Here is a 16,949-nt window from a genome sequence, read left to right on the forward strand (position 1 = left end):
ATACCAGGGAAGATTCTGGAGCAGATCATTAAGCAAACAGTCTGTGAGCACCTAGAAAGGAATGCTGTGATCACCAATAGTCAGCATGGATTTCTGAAAAATAAGTCATGATAAAACCTGATCTCGTTTTTTGACAGAATTACAAGCCTGGTAGATGAAGGGAACACAGTGGATGTAGCCTACCTTGATTTCAGGAAGGCATTTGACAAGGTGCCCCACGATATTCTTGTAAAGAAGCTGGTAAAATGCGGACTTGACTATGTTACCACTCAGTGGATTTGTAACTGGCTGACTGGCCGAACCCAAAGGGTGCTCATCAATGGTTCCTCTTCATCCTGGAGAAGAGTGACTAGTGGGGTGCCACAGGGTTCTGTCTTGGGCCCGGTCTTATTCAACATCTTTATCAACGACTTGGATGATGGACTCAAGGGCATCCTGATCAAATTTGCAGATGACACCAAACTGGGAGGGGTGGCTAACACCCCAGAGGACAGGATCACACTTCAAAACGACCTTGACAGATTAGAGAACTGGGCCAAAACAAACAAGATGAATTTTAACAGGGAGAAATGTAAAGTATTGCACTTGGGCAAAAAAAATGAGAGGCACAAATACAAGATGCGTGACACCTGGCTTGAGAGCAGTACATGTAAAAAGGATCTAGGAGTCTTGGTTGACCACAAACTTGACATGAGCCAACAGTGTGACGCGGCAGCTAAAAAAGCCAATGCAATTCTGGGCTGCATCAATAGGAGTATAGCATCTAGATCAAGGAAAGTAATAGTGCCACTGTATTCTGCTCTGGTCAGACCTCACCTGGAGTACTGTGTCCAGTTCTGGGCACCACAGTTCAAGAAGGACACTGACAAACTGGAACGTGTCCAGAGGAGGGCAACCAAAATGGTCAAAGGCCTGGAAACGATGCCTTATGAGGAACGGCTAAGGGAGCTGGGCATATTTAGTCTGGAGAAGAGGAGGTTAAGGGGTGATATGATAGCCATGTTCAAATATATAAAAAGGATGTCACATAGAGGAGGGAGAAAGGTTGTTTTCTGCTGCTCCAGAGAAGCGGACACGGAGCAATGGTTCCAAACTACAAGAAAGAAGATTCCACCTAAACATTAGGAAGAACTTCCTGACAGTAAGAGCTGTTTGACAGTGGAATTTGCTGCCAAGGAGTGTGGTGGAGTCTCCTTCTTTGGAGGTCTTTAAGCAGAGGCTTGACAACCATATGTCAGGAGTGCTCTGATGGTGTTTCCTGCTTGGCAGGGGGTTGGACTCGATGGCCCTTGTGGTCTCTTCCAACTCTATGATTCTATGATTCTATGAAATGTAAGGTGCAGATGTAGCCAAAGGCAGAGCTCATCCAAGAATCCAAAGAGCTTTGCAACTAGTTCCATACATCCAATATGACTTCAGACTTGGGTTTCTTAAACAGAAAACTGCCTTTGTAACTAAGGAAAGTTTCAAAAGCAGTGCATGATAATTCAATACACCTTGATAATTCAAGAGTGGATGATACCCAGCTCTACCCCTCTTTTAAATCAGCACCAGTGAAGGTGATGAAGATCCTGTGTGAGTGTCTGGAGGCAGTTGGAGGATGGATGGTGGCTAACAGATTGAGGGTGAATCCTGACAAGACAGAAGTACTGTTCTTGGGGGACAGGGGGGCAGGCTGGTGTGGAGGACTCCCTGGTCTTGAATGGGGTAACTGTGCCCCTTAAAGACCAGATGCACAGCCTGGGAGTAATTTTGGACTCAAAGCTGTCCATGGAGGCACAGGTCAATTCTGTGTCCAGGGCGGCTGTCTACCAGCTCCATCTGGTACACAGGCTGAGACCCTACCTGCCCTCAGACTGTCTCACCAGAGTGGTGCTTGCTCTAGTTATCTCCCATTTGGACTATTGCAATGTGCTGTACATAGGGCTACCTATAAAGGTGACTCAGAAACTGCAATTAATCCAGAATGTGGCAGCTAGACTGGTGACTGGGAGTGGCTGCCAAGACCATATAACACCGGTCCTGAAAGATCTGCATTGGCTCCCAGTACATTTCCGTACTGACCTTTAAGTGTTGTTGCTGACCTTTAAAGCCCTAAACAGCCTCGGTCCTGTATACTTGAAGGAATATCTCCACCCCCATCATTCAGCCTAGACACTGAGGTCCAGCGCTGAGGGCCTTCTGGCGGTTCCCTTGCTGCAAGAAGTGAGGTTAAAGGGAACCAGGAAGAGGGCCTTCTCAGTAGTAGCGCCTGCCCTGTAGAACGCCCTCCCAGTAGATGTCAAGGCAATAAGCAACTATCTTACTTTTAAAAGACATCTGAAGGCGGTCCTGTTTAGGGAAGTTTTTAATGTTTGATGCTGTATTGTGTTTTTAATATTTGGTTGGAAGCCGTCCAGAGTGGCTGGGGAAACCCAGCCAGATGGGTGGGGTATAAATAATTTACTACTGCTACTACTACTACCACCTGCTCTTGAAGAAAAAAAGTAGTCAAAAATTCCTCTAAAACAGCATTAGGCAGAATCAGTAGTAACTATTTACAATAAGCTGAAAAATATAAAAGGGATGAAAACCTTCAAAATATAATGGAACTCATATTTTTTTTCCATAGTTGCAGATCCTATAAGTATCATATTTTCAATTCAGGATGGAAAGAAAAGGTATTTGCCTAGCTGTGTGATTATTAACTGGTTGTAGCGATTTACAATTTACCCTACACCACCTTGTCAGTTAGGTTACTGCTCTGAAACCTCAAGTGATGGCTAGATGGATCAGAACTGGAGTAGTCAACATGGCATCTGCCAAATGCTGGACTACAATTCCCATTACTCCTGAGGGTTGACTACACTAGCTGGGGCTGATCAGCAGTTGCAGTCGAACAAAATCTGGAGGGCACCAGGTTGCCTATCCTTCGACTAGACAATGGTTGGGCAATTTTATCAGAAGCAGACAAAAAGAATTGCCTGACAAAAGTATGGGCTGCGTGTTTCAAAAATGAAATGAATGGTATGTGTCAAAAATGACAAATAAGGTCATTAAAATATATTTTCAGACTGATTAAAATATACTGTTTAATGCACTGTTACTACTTGCCCTCAGGGAATATCTACCAAAATTTTGAACAAGGAGAAATAAGTATCTGGCTTTTAAATCGAAATAAAAGAGAGATGCAAATTATGAATAATTTGTTTCTGCTATAAGTCTTGTTCCCTTGGAGCAGCTGGGCCAAATGTTTGGGTGGCAGTGTGTGTGTGTGTGTGTGTGTGTGTGTGTGTGTGTGTGTGTAGATTTTGCATCCAGGATCTTTCTTTTGTTGAAAGGCACTGACCTTACAACTCTTTCTTATTTTCCCCATTTATCATGTTAGTGAAACCAATCATTTAACTACCTGGATCATGTTTCGAACACTCAGCCATATCCAAGTCATGTCCAGGTTTCCATCCAAATGGAATTTACAGGTAACAAGCAAAAACCACCTTAACCAGTTATACAGATTTACAGATAGTACATAATTATGTTATTATTAACGATTATGTTTCTATCCCACCTTTCCTCAAAGAGCTCAATATGGTGCACAAAGCTCTTCTCCCAATTTTAACACCACAACACCCTTGGGAGGTAGCTAAAGGTGACTGACCCAAGATCACCTAGTGAGCAGAGAGGAGATTCCAACCCTGGTCTCAGAAGCCTAGGACGATGCTCCAAGCACTACGCCACATTGGCTCTGTAGCAGAGTATGCAGTACTTAGCTTGTAGCATTGTTTCTCTATATAAGGACAATCAAAGGAAGATGCTCAACCTTTAGTTTTAATCTGATTCCAGTATACAAATTTTATGCCAAATTATTACATAATTTAGTTCTTTTCAGTCTTGAAATACCATAAACAGATTTGGAGTCTACTAAGAACAAATATACAGAGTAGAGAAGCATCAGAAAGTTGAGGTTTCCTTCCCAGTTTTGTTTCCTATCAAGCGATCTACTTCTCTTATTTTTTTTTTACAAGGTGTGGAAAGGTTTCTCTTAAAATGACTTATTGACTGCTGCAGGGAATGCCTGAGGCAGGGAAACATAAATAAGAAAAGAAAAAGAAACAAAACAAAACAATTACTAAAAGCTTTAGAGCACTTCTAAACTTATGCAATGGGGGATTTTTTATTTTATTTTTTGCTTGCTCTGTGCAGGTCTTTCTAATGCTACCCCAGTAGGCCATTGCTTTGCATTTCCACATTTCAGACAGTTCTTCCAGGAAGATATTGACATATGGAATTTTAGAATGGCATTGCAATGAAACACAACTGCCAAAGCATAAAGATCCCAGAAGCTTCCATTCTAGATGGTAAGGGTTGAGTGAAAATCACAGTATTCCGTAGTGTGTATGATATTCAAAGTATTGTTATGAGTTTGGGGGTCAGTCTGCACAATGCCTTGAGTCCTTTCTAGTTCTTCAGATCCTGTACCCGTGGGGGTAGAATGTATAAGAGCAAGTTTGCCAAAGCAGTTCCTTTATTAAGTCAATGACATTGACTAGCTAGTTAAGCACCACAATTAGGATAAACAAATAATTTGCTATGTGCCACAGAACAAATGGATGAGTCTCTCCCACCCTTCTCATCTAGCTGTTATGTAGGAGTTGTGTGAGCCAGAAGCAAGGGAGAGAGACATGTTTGCTCTGCGCTGGGATTTGAGGATCACACAGAAACCAAATGGGGATGCAAGATCTTTGGAGATATTAATTTTGTGAGCCCCTTCATCCTATGATCAAGTTATATATGTGTGTGTAAATAAAACCATATATCCTAAAGACACCATAATCTCTACTGACCTTCATTCCAAGGAAACTGAACCCTGGGTAAATGCCAGAACCCCTAGATTCTGTCACCAGTTGGAGGGAGATTGGGGTGGTGTATACCAATATGTTCTGATTTACAATAAACCATGGACTAGAACAGGAACAGGACTTACTGTACTACAAATAATGGAGTAGAACAGGGATTTTCATTGGACTCCAACTCCCATCAACCCCAGCCAGCAAAGCCATATCATCAGGGATGATTGAAGCTGTAGTCTAGAAACATCTGAAGAGCTACCGGAACAGAACATGTCCCTGGAACAGTAGAAAGAACAGTGAAATTTGTATGTCATTGAGTTTTATGCAGCCTTGACTCAGCCTTAGGAAAGTCAGGTTGCTAGTTCACAACAACAGCAACAGCAGAAAGAACAAATGTAAAACTATTTTTGAATCCAAGAGGAAGGGGACATCTGCCTAGCCAACCAAAGCAGCCAAATCAACCCTAGCGATCAATGGGGTGACAGATATCACAACCAGATTGCCCTCACATCAAGCTCAAATGGTCTCAACTTCAAGCAAACTGAAGGGAAATGAAATTAATGGACATGGAGCCTCTATTGCAGACCACTGTGTGCCCCTGAAGATTACAAGAAGCAACCTGACAATTTGATTTAGCTCAAATATTTTTAGATGGTTTGGGGACTACCACATAAGAACGACCACAGGGAAAGCATTATCCCCCAATGAACAAGTCAGCAAATACTGTAACCAGGCTTTCCTCAGGGATTGCTTTCAAGGCCTTGTAATGTTGAAATACCTGTATCAAATGTTCTTGGCTTGCAGTTACAGCATACTCAGGTGCATTTTTTATGTGTCTGATACCACTGGGATGCCAGTAAGTCCTATTTAGAGGAGTTCAAGGACACACATCAGCAGAGTTTTATATATCTTCAGCGTGTCTCTGAATACCAGTTGCTGGGAACCATCAGGGACTTGGGCATGTATCTTTGGCCAGCTTTGTTTTGCAGTGTTGGAAACTTTGTGTGGCAAAGCTCTCATATTCTCTGTTGCCTCTTACCTGGTCTCAGTATATTGTTTTCTAAGCTAAGCATCCATTCCTCACTCACACCATTCACAGCTGATTCATTGTGTTAAAGACTGGTATACATTTGGGGACAATATTGTAGGAATGTAAATGCAGTATATAAAGAAAAGGTATAGAGTTATCCTTAGAAGCTTGACTGGAAGCATTAAAAGTCTCTTATAAAGAACATATTGCAGCAACAGAAATCATTCACTTTGTAATTTAAGGTTAAATATGATGTTCGTAGGTCAGTCGACCAAAAGGGGTGGTGGAAGTGGAGGAGATGTTGATAGCAAGCAAGCTGAGTGGCACAATTATTATTTATTAAAATATTTATAGACTGCACTTTTTGTAAAATACAGCAAGCAAAATTACAATAAGATAAATAAAAAAGCATCAGTAGAAACATCAATAAATACTGGTTGCTAAAAGAAATTCAAACTGCAAAGGCCTATCTGAATAACACCACTTTTAGGAGACATTTTAAAGAAAGCAGGAACAACTCCTACCAGACATTTGCTTGGAAGAAGTTTCACAGGGCAGGGCCCTTTTTCCTGAAACCTTGGCCCTGGTAAAAACTGATCGAACCTCATGGGCATGAACAACCACAAGCAGTGCCCCATCAGAGGCTCTCAATGATGGAGGCAGAGCATAAGGAATCAAGAAATCCTTAAGGTACTTCAGGCCCAAGTTCTGCCTCACAGCTGCCTCACAAGAGGCAGCACCCAATGGGCGTCCTACTCATGCCACACCTCCACCAACAGCAATGGCACTGGCCTCTGGAAAGATCGTACCAAAATCTTGCAATATCACACCAGAAACTGCTGTTGTTGACACCAGTTCACGGGCAGTGCCATGCAACCCACTAAGGGAGGCAGTAGCAGCAGCAGCATGGCAGCATGACCCCTCAGGTGCATCACCCCACCTACTGCCACAGCAGTCTTCTACCTCATTTTGTTGAATTTATAGATGATACCTGATTTTTAAAAAAAGTGAATGCAAGAGAAGAAAAATGAACACACATACACTCCATCATACCTTGCTGCATTCTATTCTTATGGGCACTTCCCATTCTCCTGTCCCTTGACCAGCTGATGTCTAATATCAAAGCCAGAATATGAAAAAGATTCCTTCAACCATGGAGAATAATGGGAAATAAATTGGTCAAGTGCTGTTACCATGATAGTTACAATTTTCAGATGATGATGCTTGCCTATCCAGATCATGCAATAAATGGGACATATTGGATATTAAGTCCATATTAACTGTACACACTCTTAGATGTGTATTATAAAATGTAATTTCAGCACAATTCTGTGGAATCTGGCCATTAGAACCAGATTCACGATCACTGTTTTAGAATGCATGTATGAATACTAATGCAGAATAAAATCTGACTGATGTTTAGACTTCTATGCAGATTGATTTTTCCCCCAAAGCAGTTTTTCTTCTGAAACACAGGAACATAAACGCTTCAGAGCAAATTAAGCTCAGGCTAATGTAACTTAGCTATTGACGTAGCCCTAAGCTGTGACACATTCAGCAGCCCAATTAGCTTGGGTTGGTATTGTAAGGGTAAAATTATGCATACATTTGAGATCTTGGGTGTATGAGGTGTTAGAGGAGGGGCAGTACCTCTGGTGGGGGGACACATTCTGCTCCTTCTGGGGTAGTTTGTCCACCTTTGGTTGCCACCATGCACTCAGCTCTAACCTGTGGCTCCTGGCAGCTGACTGGCCACACTGTGGGAATAGCTTTGACTGGCTGGTTAAACCAGGTGGTGGTAGCCAATGGGTCTTAAACCCTCAATGAGTTAGGGACTTGTGGTTTTTGTTTTAGCTGTAAGTTGTTCAGTAAAAATATGGCACATCAATCCTACAAGAAACAGGTTCAAAAGACTGGAAGGACATTGGAGCAATTCTGTCTTCATATGAAATAAATATTGACCATTTAAGAAATGATTAGACCTTGAGAGAACTTGAATTGCACTTATCTAAAGGAAAAGCTATTGATAATATTAACCAGTAGAAAATTAGGCAAGAAGAACAATACTGGCAATAAATCTTAGAACCTCAAGCACCTTATAAATATTCCCCTAATATAAAGCATCTTAATGTCATTTTCACCAATATGTGCACATCTGCATTTTTAATATTTTTGCCCATTACTTGGCTGGCACAATTTGTAGAAATTCAAATTTCAAAGGATGGCTGCATTTCGGTGCAAATTAAGCAAGTTCTCCTTTAAATGTAAACTGAATTGAATTTGTCCCCTGTCTATAGTGGAGTCCTCTAGTGTGGAAGAAAAAGAAGAGCGTTCTATAGGAGAGATATCTAAAGAGGAAAGTGGGGGGACTAGCAAATAGAACTGCAGATACATCTATGGATGGCCAAATGGGTGGGGGCAGCCAGATACTGAATGCTGAGAACAGAATGTGCTGGAAAGAAAGAAAGAAAGCATTTGGAAAAGCTAGTAATAGCCCAGAGGAAGTACGTGTTATGGGGCACAGACAGAAGGGGATTAGAGAGATAGATGTTAGGAAAACACTGGTGTAATTGAAAGGGGAGAAATGCTTCTCTGTTACAACCTTCTTAAACTAGAAGGACAGACCCTCAAAGCGTTCTTATTTTCCAGGGACAGTCCTGGATTTACAGAAGCCATCCCAGTTTCTGATTTGATCCTGGAATGTCCTGCTATTCATTAGGATGTCCATATTTTCATTGGAGAAATGTCAGAGTGTATGGCGTTATCCAACACCCGAGCCATCTGAAGGTAACCTTGTATAGGGAATTTCTTTATGTTTAATGTTTTGTTGTGTTTTTATATATGTTGGAAGCCACCCAAAATGGCTAGGACAACCCAATAAGATGGGCAGGGTATAAATAGTAAAATTATTACTATAGAATAAAAAAGGTAAAGGACCCCTGACAGGTAAGTTCAGTCGTGAGCGACTCTGGGGTTGTGGCACTCATCTCACTTTATTGGCTGAGGGAGCCGACGTTTGTCCAAAGTTTTTCTGGGTCCTGTGGCCAACATGACTAAGCCACTTCTGGAAAAACCAGAGCAGTGCATGGAAATGCTGTTTACCTTTCCGCTGGAGCGATACCTATTTATCTACTTGCACTTGGACATGCTTTTGAACTACTAGGTTGGCAGGAGCTGGGACCAAGCAACAGGAGCTCACCTTGTCACGGGGACCCGAACTGCGACCTTCCGATCGGCAAGCCCAAAGCTCAGTGGTTTAGACCACAACGCCGCCTGCGTCCCTCTACTATAGAATAGGACGTCCCAATTTTCATTGGATAAAAGTTGGAGGGTACGGAAGGAATGAAATGTGAGCTCAAAGGTGATCTCAGCTGTTCCCCTCCCCAATTTGATCACACCTTTGGACTACATCATGCATCTCCCAAATATGAAGATAATGAATGAAGCCTTGGATCCCCCCCCCCGAATATTGGTGAATATTGGTGTCAGTTCAGCAACATAGATAAGGAGATAGGAATCTCTATTTTAGTGCTATCCAGTATATCCTTGCATCATGATCCTTTAGTTTTCCTAGTGAAGAAAGGTTCAAACGCACAGCCTGCTCTCTGTACACACACTGGCACACACTAAAGTGCTTGAGCAAATAATTGGCTGAATAGGGACCTCCAGTATTATTCTAAATGTCATAGACCTTGCGATCTGAAATAAGTGTCGTTAGTCCAAAGAGTTCTTTGCAACGATCAAACAACAAGCCTTTTGGACTGTTGTGAGCAGCCCAAACGTAACACAGGCAGCATATTAGGGTGGTCAAACATCATTGTGCATAGGAAGAGATGATGCAGTCATTTTAAACTGAGTTTTTTGAACTAAATAGCTGATGGCAATGAAGTTGCTCATCTTTTGAAAGCGGGAAGGCGTGTGTATAAATAACACCATATCTTCACCATTTATTATGCCTGTTTGACATATGCACACTGGAAGACTAATTGCACGTTCAACTCCCCTATGGCAACATCTGAAAGTGTTATAAATTAATAACTCACAAATTGTCATACAAATTAAAAGCAATCATACACGTTAGTCTCTTGACTTATAGCTGGACTTTGCAAGCTCTACTCATTGTCAGTTATGATAATCCTCAGTAAGTCTTCCTGTTTAATTACTAACCCTCTTGTATGCATATGATTTAATAATTCATGCAAACTACCATGCTGTTTGCTGTGATAAAATTTTTATCTGTGCACACTGGGAGCAGATGAGGAGAAGTATTCCTGCTCAGTTTATTCTTCCCCAATAGTTCATGACATTTACATCAGTCTCCTGTGATCATTAATATGCCAATCCAACTGCTATTTTCTACCATAGTTTGGATGATTGGCATGTTTTCTATAATAACCTGAGTTTTTTTTATAATAAACAGCAGCTGACAATAGCTCCATTCATCACCATCCAGTAGGGGAGTCCAACTCACTGGTCAGCTGCTTGGAGTTCTTTTCTGATCATGCTTTATTAGGTGACAAGTGTAGGATTCATCACTAAACCAGAATTATTTGCATACTGATGCTAAATAAGCAGCCTTTATCATAAAAGCACAGGAGGAATACATTAAATGTTAAGTAGAAAACAGGTCCATTCATTCCAAAGTTGGCTTTCGAATGATTCAGCTTTCTTTTGACTAGAGTGCTTGTACCTTGGCCATCTTCATTCCCTGGGTTCAAACATGAATGGTTGGTTGTACCCTCTACCATTTGAGTGATAAGATTGTTTGGAAATTAAATGAGATGTGAATGTCATGTTTAAAAAGTTGAACATATTTGCAATGTTGGAATGCAAACCCAAGATCTTCCGGGATGAAAGAGTTTGAATGAAACGTATTTTGGGCTTTCCTGGCAGAGCCAGGGCTCAGCTAGTATAAATCAGTCCAACTAAACTGGGGCTCAGCCATCAGAACGTAAAACAGAGGAATTTATGCAGTGCTATTCCCCAAACCCTGTTTTGCTCAGTTATGTTGCCTAGGACCCAATTGTCAACACTCAAATTCATATTCACCTGCTAGCTTCAGCCATCAGTAACTCCTCCCAAAGGCCCCTGAAATGGAGGGAACTTGCACCAGCCTGGCTTCCTATAATTATGGTTGCTGGTGGCCCGTAAGCCAGATCAGGATCATGAAACCACCAGCCCTCTGCTAAAATCAGAACCCTCTTTTTTTCTACCTTGGAAAAAATGCCCTATTGTGTGGCAGAATTGCAAAAAGGGTTTAGAGGTTCAGGAAACAGGAGGAAGTCCTTGTTCTTCTTCCCTGGACTCTAATACCTTTTTGCAGTGGTACAGCAAAAGAAGAAGTTACACTTTTTTGAGGTCAGAAGTTTTCCTGCCATGAGGGAAAAAAAAACAGACTTGGGAGGGGGAAAACCCTCCTTTGGGGGTCTCAGGCTTAGATGATGACTTATCTGGGACTCTCCATCCCACAACTCACATACTCAGCTAAATACTCAACTCTTGAGGCAAAGGATCCTGGATTTGCAGATTACAGCATATTACCACTACACTTTTTGGCTCTTTATTACTTTCCCCTCACCACTGAACCTGAGATAACTCAGGGGCATGCTATTTTATGACTCACTCAGCACATGCAGCCCACTAAGCTGTATTTTGGATGCCCACTTTGAACACTGCAATTACATTTTGCTCAGCCTAAGAAGGCGAGTGCTGCTGCTTTCTCATGGAACCATGATAACTTTTGGAGTGCCAAACATCAATCTGCTATCTCGGTGTTTAAGGGAGAAATAAGACACAAACAAAAAGATAATGCCAACCTAATGGGCAAGTAAAATCTAAGGCCCTGCTTTGCTGAGTCAAATCACCAGGAGAAAAAGCTATTTACACGTTGTCTTCCATAGGATTTCTAACAGGAGAAGAGCCCCATCCCTCTAGGATATTACTCCAGATCAGAATACACTAATCTTAATTGCCCATGGATGTTCTTGTACCAAGAGACCACTTTGTTATATGCTTATAAGGTAGCAGATGGTAGATGTAATATATCTTAATGTGCTGAAACTGGAGTTACCGTTCCCTGGCTACATGGCCTTGTTGAATCTTACTTTCTATCATGCATCTCATAATCTGCTGAGGTGTTTGGCTGTTAAAGAGATCCTAATCCACAACTTTTAGCTCTATGTATATGATTGTGGTCCTAAATAATGTCTTTTTGGGGGGTGGGTGGAGGGATGCTTCTCATGTACAAAGTTCACCTGACATATTTAGGATACTTACCTGTTTTTTAAATTGCGATCAGTAGCCCTGGTAAGATGAAGGCAGGCTTTTTCAGAGGTGGCACCAATGTACCACTAGAGCTCTCTGTGATATGAAAGGCCCCAACAGTTATGGCATTATGCCAGCTCATAAAGACATGCCTGTTTAGGTAAGCATTCCTCTGGCTTTCAACCTCCTGCTGTGCTTTAATTGCTGAGCCTTTTAATGGTTATGCTGTTTTAGTGAGCATTCTAATTGTGGGTATTTATTTCAATGTGTGTTTATATTTTTTGTTATTAGTTTTATATTTGTAAATAGCTTGGAAACCACTTTGGCAATTAAACGGTATATAAATTAAGTAAACAATAAGAACACTTATTGAATACTTATATTCAGCTGATTTGTGTTAGCCATGTATCCAGATTGGAGCTACTTAGAAACAAGAGGGAGGTTCGTGCTCAGGAAAACCCCAAGATTCTGGTGGTGGTATCAGCATGAAGCTCAGGGACCAGATACAAAAAGTGTTTATCTACGTTAGTGTCACCTAGCTTGCACCATAAGCAGTTTCCATCTACCAAATCAAATGCTGAAGCAGGTGAGAGGGGCAAATTGCCCCGTCTATGATCACTCTAATCCTGTTAATTATCAACATTCTCTTGCTGATGCAATTTGCATTTAGAAGAAAAATGCTGCAGGTTAGATGCAAAGACACATCTAGCATCATGGCACATTTAACATATCCATTTTGACCCCAATGTGACTAACTCAATGGAACACACATTAAAGTTAGTGATAATGTGGATTTGTTTGAGGGATGTACAAAACAGAAGTACCCTTAGAGCCAAGTGTGGTGTCAGCATGACAGCTTTTATCTGCTAGCTCCTCTTTCCCCATTGGTCATGTCACGCCATGGAGAGATTGTTGTGCTCCACTTACGCTTTCTAAAACTGTTTTTTATATTTGCTCTTATTTACTGCTGTTCTAATTGTTCATCAATTGTTTTATGACTTCAATAGAAGACAGTCAACTGCCGCTTATCCAAGACTCATGGGGTTCACTTTGTATTTTCCAAAGCCAGCTCTCTCACCAGGTGGTTTCCAGAAGGAAACAGCATTACAATTAAGAGATTCAAATAAAACTTTTGGGGATCACACAGGCAAATTAGGCCAGTAACCTAAGGCTAAATTCTTTCTTAGATTGCCTTGTAATGATCTAGATATGGCTCAATATTAAATTAACAATATGGGTGAAGTAATATATAAGTAAATGGATCAATAAATGCCTAGTCTAAACATAAGTGGACACCGGAGCCTTTTAGTCAGCCAGTTCAATGAATAGCAGTTGTTTCAGAAAGTCAAGATAATGTGAGGAGTGATCATCAGTTCCTCTCATAAATCAGACCTCTACAATTTCTGACCTATCAGGTTGTGCAATGCCCAGCCATGAACTGTGGCCGGCCAAATACTTGAATAAAGGCAGTCTGTAATAAAAATCATAATGAGCACCTGGTGGCCCATCCTGCTAGTGGACTGCTTGGTGTGGTCAGCCATTGTGCATGCCTATTCACTTGGGCAAAAACAGTGGAGGCTGGTCCATTAGGGCAAATAGGTCACCAACCTCAGTCTGCCCTCACCTGCCTACCTTCTTACAACCTGTACGGGTGTGTGTGTGTGTGTGTGTGTGTGTGTGTGTGTGTGTGATAGCCTTCCTCCTCTTTAGTATCACTATTCCCCCCATAGAACTCAGCAGGGAGGAGACAGCAAACAAAACTAGAATGAGTTGACTCTGCTTGTCATTGTTTCTTGCTCCAGCTGACATTGGCTCTGGCTTTGCCGTCTGTTTGGCTATCTGCCTTTCATTCCACCAGTCCCAACAGACACCATCCACCACTGGGCAAAGAAAAACACAAATAATGCCAGTCATGTAACAGCATCAGCTGCCTGTTCCTTTTAGGCCACTGAATAAAATACATGATTTTCCAATGGAGACTTAGTAAATCTACTATTTTTCTCCCTGACATATAACCAAAATGTGTAACTCTAATGACTAAAAGGGTTAAGACCATAGAGTAAGCTATCTTGCCAGGCATAGCTAGTCACCCCCACTCTCTAAACATAATACCCCCCTCACTAAACACTTTGTTTTCTTTTTCTTTCTAATCTAACAGGTAATTATGTCTAAGCTGGATGCTCCAAGCTTAGACTGTGGACTTTAGCAAGCCATCTTTGTGTTTCTAAACAAATAATTTAGAAACTCTTACCATTTTTTGAAACTAAGTTGTACTGCCTGTCTTTTCTTGTGGCTGCATGGGAAAACACATGAATTTGACCTTTAAAGAGTTTGTAAGTAAACCATTTTAAACTTACCAAATATGTGGTCTCTTTCTATGCTAAGAGGAAGTGGGGAGCTTTGGAAGCAACATAGAAGGGGGTATTTTAAAGGTCTAACGGTCTGTATTTCTATACTTTACTTTGCTGCATGTTTCAAAGAGTACTTGTTCAATCCTGGATCTAAGCATCCAGGGATTTTTTGTTTTATTCTTTAACCAAATAACAAAAAACAATATTTTCATAATGTTCAGCCATTTAAGTGTAATCATGCATACATGGAAGTTTCTCTTTGTTTAACTTTATTTCTTCCCCGTGCTTTCAACAAAGAGACTGTTTGTTATATCTAATCTCAGCCTTTTTAATACAAATAAACCAACTTACAAAAGTTTCTTTAATATACCCCAGGTATAATTTGAACAATGGAAGATAACATTTGACTGCTGCTGATGGGGCTTAGACATAATCAATTATCCTAGTAACAGATTAACAAGCAACAGTTTTTTAAAAGTCTTGTGGCTCTCCAATCATTGGATTTCCTCTGTGTTCTCCATAGCTGTATGCCTTAGGGTTTCTCTCTCTCTCCATGTATTCTATTTTCCTACTTGCTCTTTTCTATATTACAGTGTCACCGTTTCTCGTTATTACACTATTATACTTCATTACTTTGTCTTTCTCTTTTTAATCCTTCTTATTATATTGTGAAACTACACTTTTACCATGCCGTGTCAAATTCTCTTTTGATACATGCTGCTCTTTTATCACTCTTCCATATTGTGAACCTGAGCTCTGGGTTCCTTTTTATTGTACTTCAATATACTTTCCTCCTTTTTATATCCCAGAATTACAAGCGAAACCCTATGAGCTTAATTTGGTGTTGAGTGCCATCTCCCCTTAAATACTTTGCTTTAAAATGTATAATCCAAGAACAAAGGAAGGCTTTCCACCAAAGAAAGAAAAAGCCAGTCATAACAGTAGATTATCACATCATCAGACATTATTTTAGAGAAAGCTGTTACACAAAGGCAAACCTATTGGGTTTCTTTCTTCTCCATGTAGCATATCATCTGAGGCATTTGTCTTAATGAAGTGGTTCCTTGCAGCTATGGAAACTCTATTGTGGAGCTCCATTCTACACCTACAAAACAGATTGTTTTCCTCATTCGCTTAAATGTAAAGAACAACCCCACGTGGATATGGGTGGTGTGCTGTTCTCCCCAGTTAAAGTAAATAAGTTAGTATAGTCATTCCTCATTCAGTAGTGCACACAGAGCTCTTGGTTGTGGATACTGGAACCATTTTTTCTTAAATAAGCTGATCATTCAGTTCCAATGAGCAACCAGATCCGAACCAAAGCCAATCATTAAACTTGCTGCAGCTGTAATTAAATAATTAGGAGGTTAAAGGAACATGGTGTGCTAATATATTATCAGAAACAGTGGCTTAATCTCAGGCCTGGTGCACTGATTCTCAGTGAAGACTCAGGAGGTTTGGGGCAGTTCTGACTGATATTACTTTTGTTATTGTCTTCATGCCATAACACGCACACACATACATATAGAGAGAGAGACATGCTCAAGTGTCATTTGAGCATGCTTCCTTGCAGCTAAGGATGGGGAATAAATTTTATTCAGTTGGCATTTTATGGTTAATTTACCCAATTTACACTTAACGGAACAATACCTGAACTAAAACAGAAAGCCATCCTTCAAAGTTCACACTTTTCTGAATTTTGCAGTGCAGCTTTCCAGTCAAGTAATGTATAGAAAAATACATATACTAGAGTAGAATGTGCATCAAAAAACAATATATCACTGAAAGTAATATGCAAAAATATATAACCTTGTATATTAGGCAAAATGTCATGTAAGCATACAGATGGTAGGAGCTAATTGCACTAAAATGCTGGTAAAATCTCATGAGGAATTTTTAAAAAAATAAATAAAAGCAGATGTGAAAATATGGAGAACTGAAATGAATGTTAAGAAAATGAAAAATTGAGAAAAATGAAAACCAACAGATTCACCATCCTTGCTTGCAGTCATATTCTGATTTTGCATGTCATTACAAGTGCTTCAAACAGGTACAGTAGTTCGTGAAACGATTTGAGTGTTTGCTGGCTCTGATTATGACCTCTTCATAGGTCTATTCAGCCCATGCAATACTACCATGTAGATGGTAGAAAGTGGTAGCGGGAATTAGTTATCAGTTGGTATGTGTTTATTTAGCATTTCTACTTCTCTATCTCCCTCCCTCCTTCAATCTGTCTGGTGAGGGAACATAGAAAGGCATGAACATACTTTCTGTGTCCGCACACTTGGAAAATAATTTCAGACAATAATGAAGGTGAAGCAGGGGGAAGACCTAAAGGTGGATTGACACTGCCAGATACGGAACAGGTGTATTTACTAAATCAAACAACTGACATTTCATATTGGCATAGAGAATTATGGGGATGGGCTTTTTGACTGCATTCACCTGGGGAAATCAGCATACAGTACATACTCA

General features: G+C 40.7%; 1 long non-coding RNA gene across 1 annotated transcript in view; it reads left to right on the forward strand.

Annotated features, from left to right (window-relative positions):
* The first annotated feature begins 3,350 nt into the window (after nt 1-3,350).
* Nucleotides 3,351-16,949, forward strand: part of LOC309348260 — a 30,818-nt gene continuing 17,219 nt past the window's right edge. The window contains exons 1-2 of the long non-coding RNA XR_014159314.1: nt 3,351-3,458; nt 4,183-4,337. This is a non-coding gene — a long non-coding RNA (uncharacterized lncRNA). The remainder of the gene's footprint in view (nt 3,459-4,182; nt 4,338-16,949) is intronic.

The sequence above is a fragment of the Podarcis erhardii genome (assembly GCF_964252035.2).
Source record: "Podarcis erhardii genome assembly, chromosome: 8".
NCBI classification, from domain to species: domain Eukaryota; kingdom Metazoa; phylum Chordata; class Lepidosauria; order Squamata; family Lacertidae; genus Podarcis; species Podarcis erhardii.